Genomic DNA, 7,054 nt, shown 5'->3' with positions numbered 1-7,054 from the left:
AGTAGTAGTAGTAGTAGTAGTAGTAGTAGTAGTAGTAGTAGTAGTAGTAGTAGTAGTAGTAGTAGCAATACTAGTAGTGCACTGTACATGATTAGAATACACGGTTACAGTTGAACGTGTTAGCTCTAGGCTGAACTAGACATATCAATTTGTTAACATAACTGCAGGCCACTAAGTGACCATTGAGGGCGTAAATATGTGAGGAAAAGCACAGCTCAGGTGTCCACAACCGCCCAATGTGTCTCCCTGCCCATCATGGATTTCCCCTAGGGAGCCATTGGGAGATTGTTCCCCCTGGGCTTCAGACCCGTCTTGATCAAGCAAGAAGTGTTGACATTTATTCGACTAGTCGGATCGGCATGATGGAGGCCAGCGGAAAATAGGACATGCCCGAGTCCACTTACCAAAGAAAAAAAAAAAAAAAGAAACAGACAAAAATAATAGACCTTGACCTTTCCAAGATCCCTGAGCAGCCTGTCCAGAATAATTATGAGCCTATATATAGACATTGGCTCCCGGTCCTGACGAAGTGATTGGCGAGAATTGTAACCGATCTAGCTCTCCTTTCTTAAAAGTAACTTACTGCATTTCAAGAACTAGAGGAGTCCTGGGAATCTATAGCCATTATCATTATTATCACTGTATTTCTAGTCCTGTTGTTTTTGTTCTTGCTCTTGCTCTTGTTCTTGTTCTGCCATCTTCATTGTTAATATTGGTGCTTAGTTACGCTTTCTTAATATGATTATTATCGTTTTAATAATTATTATTATCATTTACGATAATGAAAATGATAAAACAATAACAATGCTATAAAGAATAATAACTCATGTAACAGTGACAACTTTGAAAATCACAAAAATCTTGAGAATAATGATAATTGCAAAAATTGACATATTAGCAGTTTTAATAATGACAATAATAATAATTTAAACAATAAAAATAACAATAAGGATAACAATAATAATGACAAAACTACTACTACTACTACTACTACTACTACTACTACTACTACTACTACTACTACTATTACAGACAATAATAATAGTAATAATATTATCAGTAGTTGTAATAATAATAATGACAAATACTTACAACAACAATAGTAATAATAATAATGATAATAATAATAATAATAATAATAATAATAATAATAATAATAATAATAATGAATAAACAGTGATAATAATAAGAGTAATAAAAATGAAAACAATATCAATAATAATAATTATTATCATTATCATCATCCTCATCATAATGATCATGATTATTATTAATCTTATATAACATTTGTTTTTCCTGAATCTGAGCAACTCTCCCCATACATCACTAGATTTTTGACAAATGGAATTTTGCAGTGTCAAATCTGGCCCGATTGCCCCCGTCATTAAACAGCTTCTGCTAAATGTTAACGACCGGCGCTGCAGACAAATGCCACATCCTCCCACTCCCCCACCCGCTCACTCTCAGCTCACTCCACATCCTTCCTTTCCCTTCCCCACCACCGGCTCATCCTCAAAACCCTTCGTCTCCTTCCTTCCTTCATTCCTTCTATGTTTTATCCCCTTGCCTGAAGACACGAGGAAGTTGTCGGAAGCGTCCCGTCTGTCCGCTCTTTCTTATATTGCTTTCTCTTCTCTCTTCCGCCCTTTTTACACAACGTGTTTCACAAGTGTGGTATTTTTTCCTGATTCCGGTTTTTGTTTTGTCTCTGTGTTTTTTAACATTTCCTACAGAGACACAAAAATTCCCAAAACAAACAAACAAAAGCCTGAAGTGACAGGGACGAAGCAGTTAATTTCTGCCATTTCCATGTTTTTATCGATCTGGCAATTTTCATTTTCTGTACACGTCTGGCATCTGGGTTACTTTAGACTAGATGTTCTTCAGGGAAAAAGCGTAGCTCTTCAAATTATAATGTCAAAGCTGAAAGAGTGCATATATGAAGGCAGCAATTTGTGAAGTATGCATATTATGTGTCTCGAGCACTCGACGTAATGTCCGTCGTTTGTTCGGTCCCTAACCCATGGGGCCACCACCTCTTTGAAGAAATACAAAGCAAAAGAAAAGAAAGCAAAACAAACTCTTCAGGGTTACCTTCACCTTCTCCTATGTAGTAGATTGCTAATCGTTGGGGCACCACTATAAATTTTTAAAGCCAGCTTCTTCAACTCCTCTCGTTTCTCAGCTTTCTGTTGTATGATGTACTAGTCAAGGCCAGTCCACTCTTTGATTTTCTTCTCCCATCGTTTCCTCTTCTCGTTCGTCTCCCCCATTGTGCTATTCTCTGTAGAGTAGTATTTTGCTATTCCAGATGATCCAGCGTGCCTATTTCACTTCAGTCTGCAATCAATTCTATTCCTAAAACATTGCAACAATACAGAAAAAACAAAATAGTCATAAATAACCTCAAAGACTGTCTTTTTGTGTTTTTCTCTGTCTCTTATAGTAGTTGACAGTCCCCCCCCCCTCCACCCACCCACGCCACAGCCGCTCCCTACCTCCTTTCTTTTCTTGCATTACCTAATACTACCTATTTCTCGTGTATTATCCACTGCTATTTAGTATAACATTAAACCTGAGATATTCTCAGGCTTCGTCTCTTTACCATTTGTAAGGTTGGTTGAACTCTATGAGCCTACGGCCAGAGACGATTACTAATTTATTTTTTATGAAATTTGAATGTTCTCTTTAGTGAAAACTGCTCGTTTATTTCACAAAACGACGTAACATTTTCTGATAAAATACAGCCGATAACAAAAAATATGATAAAGTAAAAATAAAATACGGCAGGAAAATGAAACCCGGTTTGTTCTAAATAAAACCAAGTTGTCTCTATAATTTTCCAAGTTCATAAATCTTTCAGCCATATGTGGTCGTAAACCTTTGAAACACGACCTGAATAATTTCTACTCACGCAATATATCACCTTATGTCACCATGTCCACCTGTAGGCATGGGCTTTTGAACTCGCACGTGTGACTGGAGGGCATTTCACACCGTCTATGGACTACAAATAGCTACTTGCATAATGGATACAAGACGATCTTTGGCTTTTGATGTCAGGTCTTATGTGAGAGGCTGGAGACGCCGTGGAGTCAGGGGAGCTGATAGCGAGATGAAAATGTAAATATAAAGATAGGAGGAAAAATCATAGGGGTTGATCGTTGTAGATAGCTTAAAGGCTGCCACTGAGTGAAGTTTGTTTGTATCTAGAATTTAGTATTGCATTATTTCTCTAAATGAAACAAATACACTCGATATACAAAATACTCTCCACAACATTAAATAGGCGATGTGCTGAATGAAGGTAAAGATAAATGTTTATCCACTTTTGAATAGCCAACGCTCACGTTTGCCTCCTTTATGAGACACGCCTTATCGAACTACCCACCTTCATCTATTTCCAAGTGGGGCATTACATAACACTTGACACTAGCTGCGTGATCCCCACCGCCCACCAACATTACAAAACCACCCAGTAATGGGTGACATTGCCCGGGTAGGCAAGCACTGGATTAGATTATAAAAACCCATGTCGCTTACAGGAGCGGCAGACTCGATGACTTGAACATGCGACTTTACAGGTTATGAGGTGAGGACGTTCCTTAATTAACAGTTTCTAGAGCAGCTCTCTTGGGGGAGTTTCTACCTGCTTGCATGAATAATTGAATATGATGTGATGTATTGGCAAAAAAAATCCAACCACGCGGTATACGCGGTACACGTTTCTCAACAGATCGTTACGGGAAAAGTCACAACTTTTAAGAACAAATATATTATGTATACACGTGTTCGTGTACAAGTACTACAGGGTATTTCTTGGTCGAAAAAGTACGATTTATACATCGGTTAGACGTTTGAACCAGGTGTTTCAGAATGGACACATCCCCAAAAAGGCGTGGTTGGTCCGACAAGAAGGACCGAAGGAGCGCGGCATTTTAATGTCTTAAATTGCTTTTGTAGTGGAGTTCATCGTTTACAAATAAAATGATTTAAACACACGATTTAAACCTGAATGGACATTCACAAAATACTTAAAACATTCATTTGATTTCATTCTTCTACAACACTTATACTATAATGTTTTCTCTCCATAAAGCTCGGTTTCTATTGCTACTCGGTACTGAAAGGTGGGTTTTAGTTAGTGCACACACTGGTTCTCCCTAGGCCCTTTTCTACGTCTTGAGCAAAGTTTCGAGTCTAACAAGCTACAGCTGATTCAAGGTTCACGTGGAGTTGCACAAATGTAGATAGGGAATATCCAGTCCATAGGGACATTATTAATCGATGGTCAAGAGTTAATGAATTTCTCACGTACTTGGCCTTCTTCAACGGGCCATTGTGAGCTCCGGTTGCTTCTCTATAGTATAGACATTGTTCTTTCAGATAATCACTGTGTCAATTCACATATACCTATCTATCTATCTATCTATCTATCTATCTATCTATCTATCTATCTATCTATCTATCATCTATCTATCTACCTATCTTATCTATCTATCTGTTTGTTAGCCTGTTTTTTTGTGTTTATATTATGAAAAACGAAAAAGAAAAAATACCCCAACAAAACAGCAGATGAAGATATTAGGAATCCGAAGAACAAATAAAATACATGTAAACTTGTTCATTTCTAGTCTAGTATTGATTGTGACCGTTTTCCTTTAAGGCTCGTGCATGCGAAATAATAGAAATGTCAAGAGAAAAAAAGATAGAAAGTTTGAGAGAGAGAGAGAGAGAGAGAGAGAGAGAGAGAGAGAGAGAGAGAGAGAGAGAGAGAGAGAGAGAGACAGAGAGAGAGTGTGTGTGTGTGAGAGAGAGAGAGAAAGAGAGAGAGAGAGATAGAGAGATAGAGAGAAAGAAAGGAGGATAGAGGGAGATGAGAAATGGGAAATTAAAGAAAAAGAAAGAAAGGACGTGATGCTAGACAAGGTAAGAGCAATTAGTACTTGGTGTTAAAGTCTTTTAGACAGTTTAGACAATTTTGAAGATGTTGCACTCAGTAGTACTGCCGGACACCTGCTTGCTGAGAGAAAAGCACATTCCTGGGAGAACACGAGAAAGAATCAAGCCAGCGACTCCCTTAAATCACATTAAGGCTTTCTACGCTCTGACCTAGTTCTCAACCAATTCCAAGACAGCAGCAAACGAAAGAGGGGGAGATGGTGGGGAGCTGTGAGCTGTCAGCTGCTAACGAGAAATAGAATATCGTAATGTTAGATATGCCCACGTCTTCTAATTGATTTTCTGCAATGGAAGCATGGTTCAATTCACGTGAAGCCGGCCAAGTAACCTGATAAGCTTGATACATTTTTTGGGAAATTTTGCCGTGTCCCCTTTTTGGATTTCAGTAATGCGGACGGGCACATTTTTTGTTCATCTCGTCGTTTTTTAAAAATATTTTTTGTTTTGGCACTGGCATGGTTAAAATCATAGCAGTCAAACAGCGTTTAAATACGATTAGGTCGCCAGGCTTGAAGATTGACAGAGGCGAATCCATTGCTAAAGCACAGTTCACTTTTATTAATTGTAAAAGTGTAACATTCCTTCATTTAATCACACATCTTATTGACGCAGAAAAGCAAACACGGCTGTGGCGTTTTCGTATGCATTGAAAAGTCTAGGATTTAACAAGGGCCAGATTTTGGATAATTCATTTTGGTTTCATCTGACTCCAGCTAGACGTTACAGTCGAAGAAGAAATAACAACAAATTTTGTATGTGTCCATTATTTTATAAAACCAGAAAAAGTAGAACGTTTTGTTGTAGATCTAGTTCTTGTTTAAATAATATACTTCCATTTGAACACAATGGTGGTTGTTTTATAGACAGAGTGGCTGGTCCTATATCCAAACTCTGGACTTGCACACGTGTGTCCTCTCCACCCCACCCCCCTTTTTCAAACGACACAAATCGCACACATCCCCTCTACCCATAGGATTCAAAGATCGAATCCCCACGTGCAAGTATCTGATCAAGTTCAGAAGCTACTCTGCCATATCGGGGATTTTAGCTAAGAAGGGGAAAAAATGTAGTGAATTGTTAAAAATATTCATCACTCCTGAAAATGTCCTCCCCATTCAATTTAGAACGAAACAGTGAGACAGACGGAGACAATGGCACTTCTCGTAGAATGCCCCAGGCCATAGCTGCGACGTTTGAGTTCCGAATTCGGCCAATATGTAGGAGTTCGATTTTCGAATCCCAAGTGCCTTTCGAATTTGTCGAACCTTCCTTCTCTCTTCGGCCGGCTTATGTTGGAAGACTCAATGCGTCCATCTTCGAAATAACCTATTTTGTGTGTAGTGTGACGTGTTAAACGTCAATGATAGGAATTTTTTAAAAAGACAAACATGAAAACTGCAGCACTCAGTCATTCCAGAAGACAAGCAAACAAGAAAGAAATGACAAGGAAGACGGTTTCCATCAGCATAAAAATGCAAGCAGATAAAACAAACTTGTTCAATCATATCTGGGCAACAATTTTCTAAATAGCGCCATTTGCTCGCGGCAGGCACCAGTAAGAAAAAAAAATAATGTTCAATATCTTCGACGGTTGCTTTTGATTCTTTAGCTGCTGCCGTCACGAGGGGAATGCGCAGAGTGGATTCATCGCCTGGGGCTACACCTTCTCGGTGAGAGGATAAGATTCAGACACAGATAGAGAGAAAATGGACAGACGGGGAAAAATAATAGGAAGAAAAGTCACGCTGGAAGGTAAAGTGATGGACACGATGCTGTGACACTTACGTGTTGAAAAGTTAGATTGGAGAAGAGACAGATTGAACATTTGACATAAAAGGAGAAATACATTAAACAGATTGGGGATGTAGAATTATAGCATAACTTAGTTTGGTATCAAAAATGTTTTTCACTTTTGCTGTTTAAAAAATAATAAGCAACACTTTTGTTATGTTATTATCGTCATTATTTATTATTAGCATTAGCATTATTAGCGTATCATTATTATTATTATTATTACTATTTACATTTTTATTTTTATATTATCACTGCCATTTATTATGATCTATCTTATCTATCTATCTATCTATCTATC

The 7,054-nt window shown here is 38.0% G+C and overlaps 1 protein-coding gene across 1 annotated transcript in view; it reads left to right on the top strand.

Annotated features, from left to right (window-relative positions):
- LOC100533276 (G-protein-coupled 5-hydroxytryptamine receptor 2) overlaps nucleotides 1–7,054 on the top strand; it is a 170,993-nt gene that overhangs the window by 61,629 nt on the left and 102,310 nt on the right. The window lies entirely within an intron of this gene.

The sequence above is a fragment of the Aplysia californica genome, unplaced genomic scaffold (genome assembly GCF_000002075.1).
Source record: "Aplysia californica isolate F4 #8 unplaced genomic scaffold, AplCal3.0 scaffold00101, whole genome shotgun sequence".
Taxonomy (NCBI): domain Eukaryota; kingdom Metazoa; phylum Mollusca; class Gastropoda; order Aplysiida; family Aplysiidae; genus Aplysia; species Aplysia californica.
This window is presented reverse-complemented; position numbering and strand designations above follow the sequence as displayed.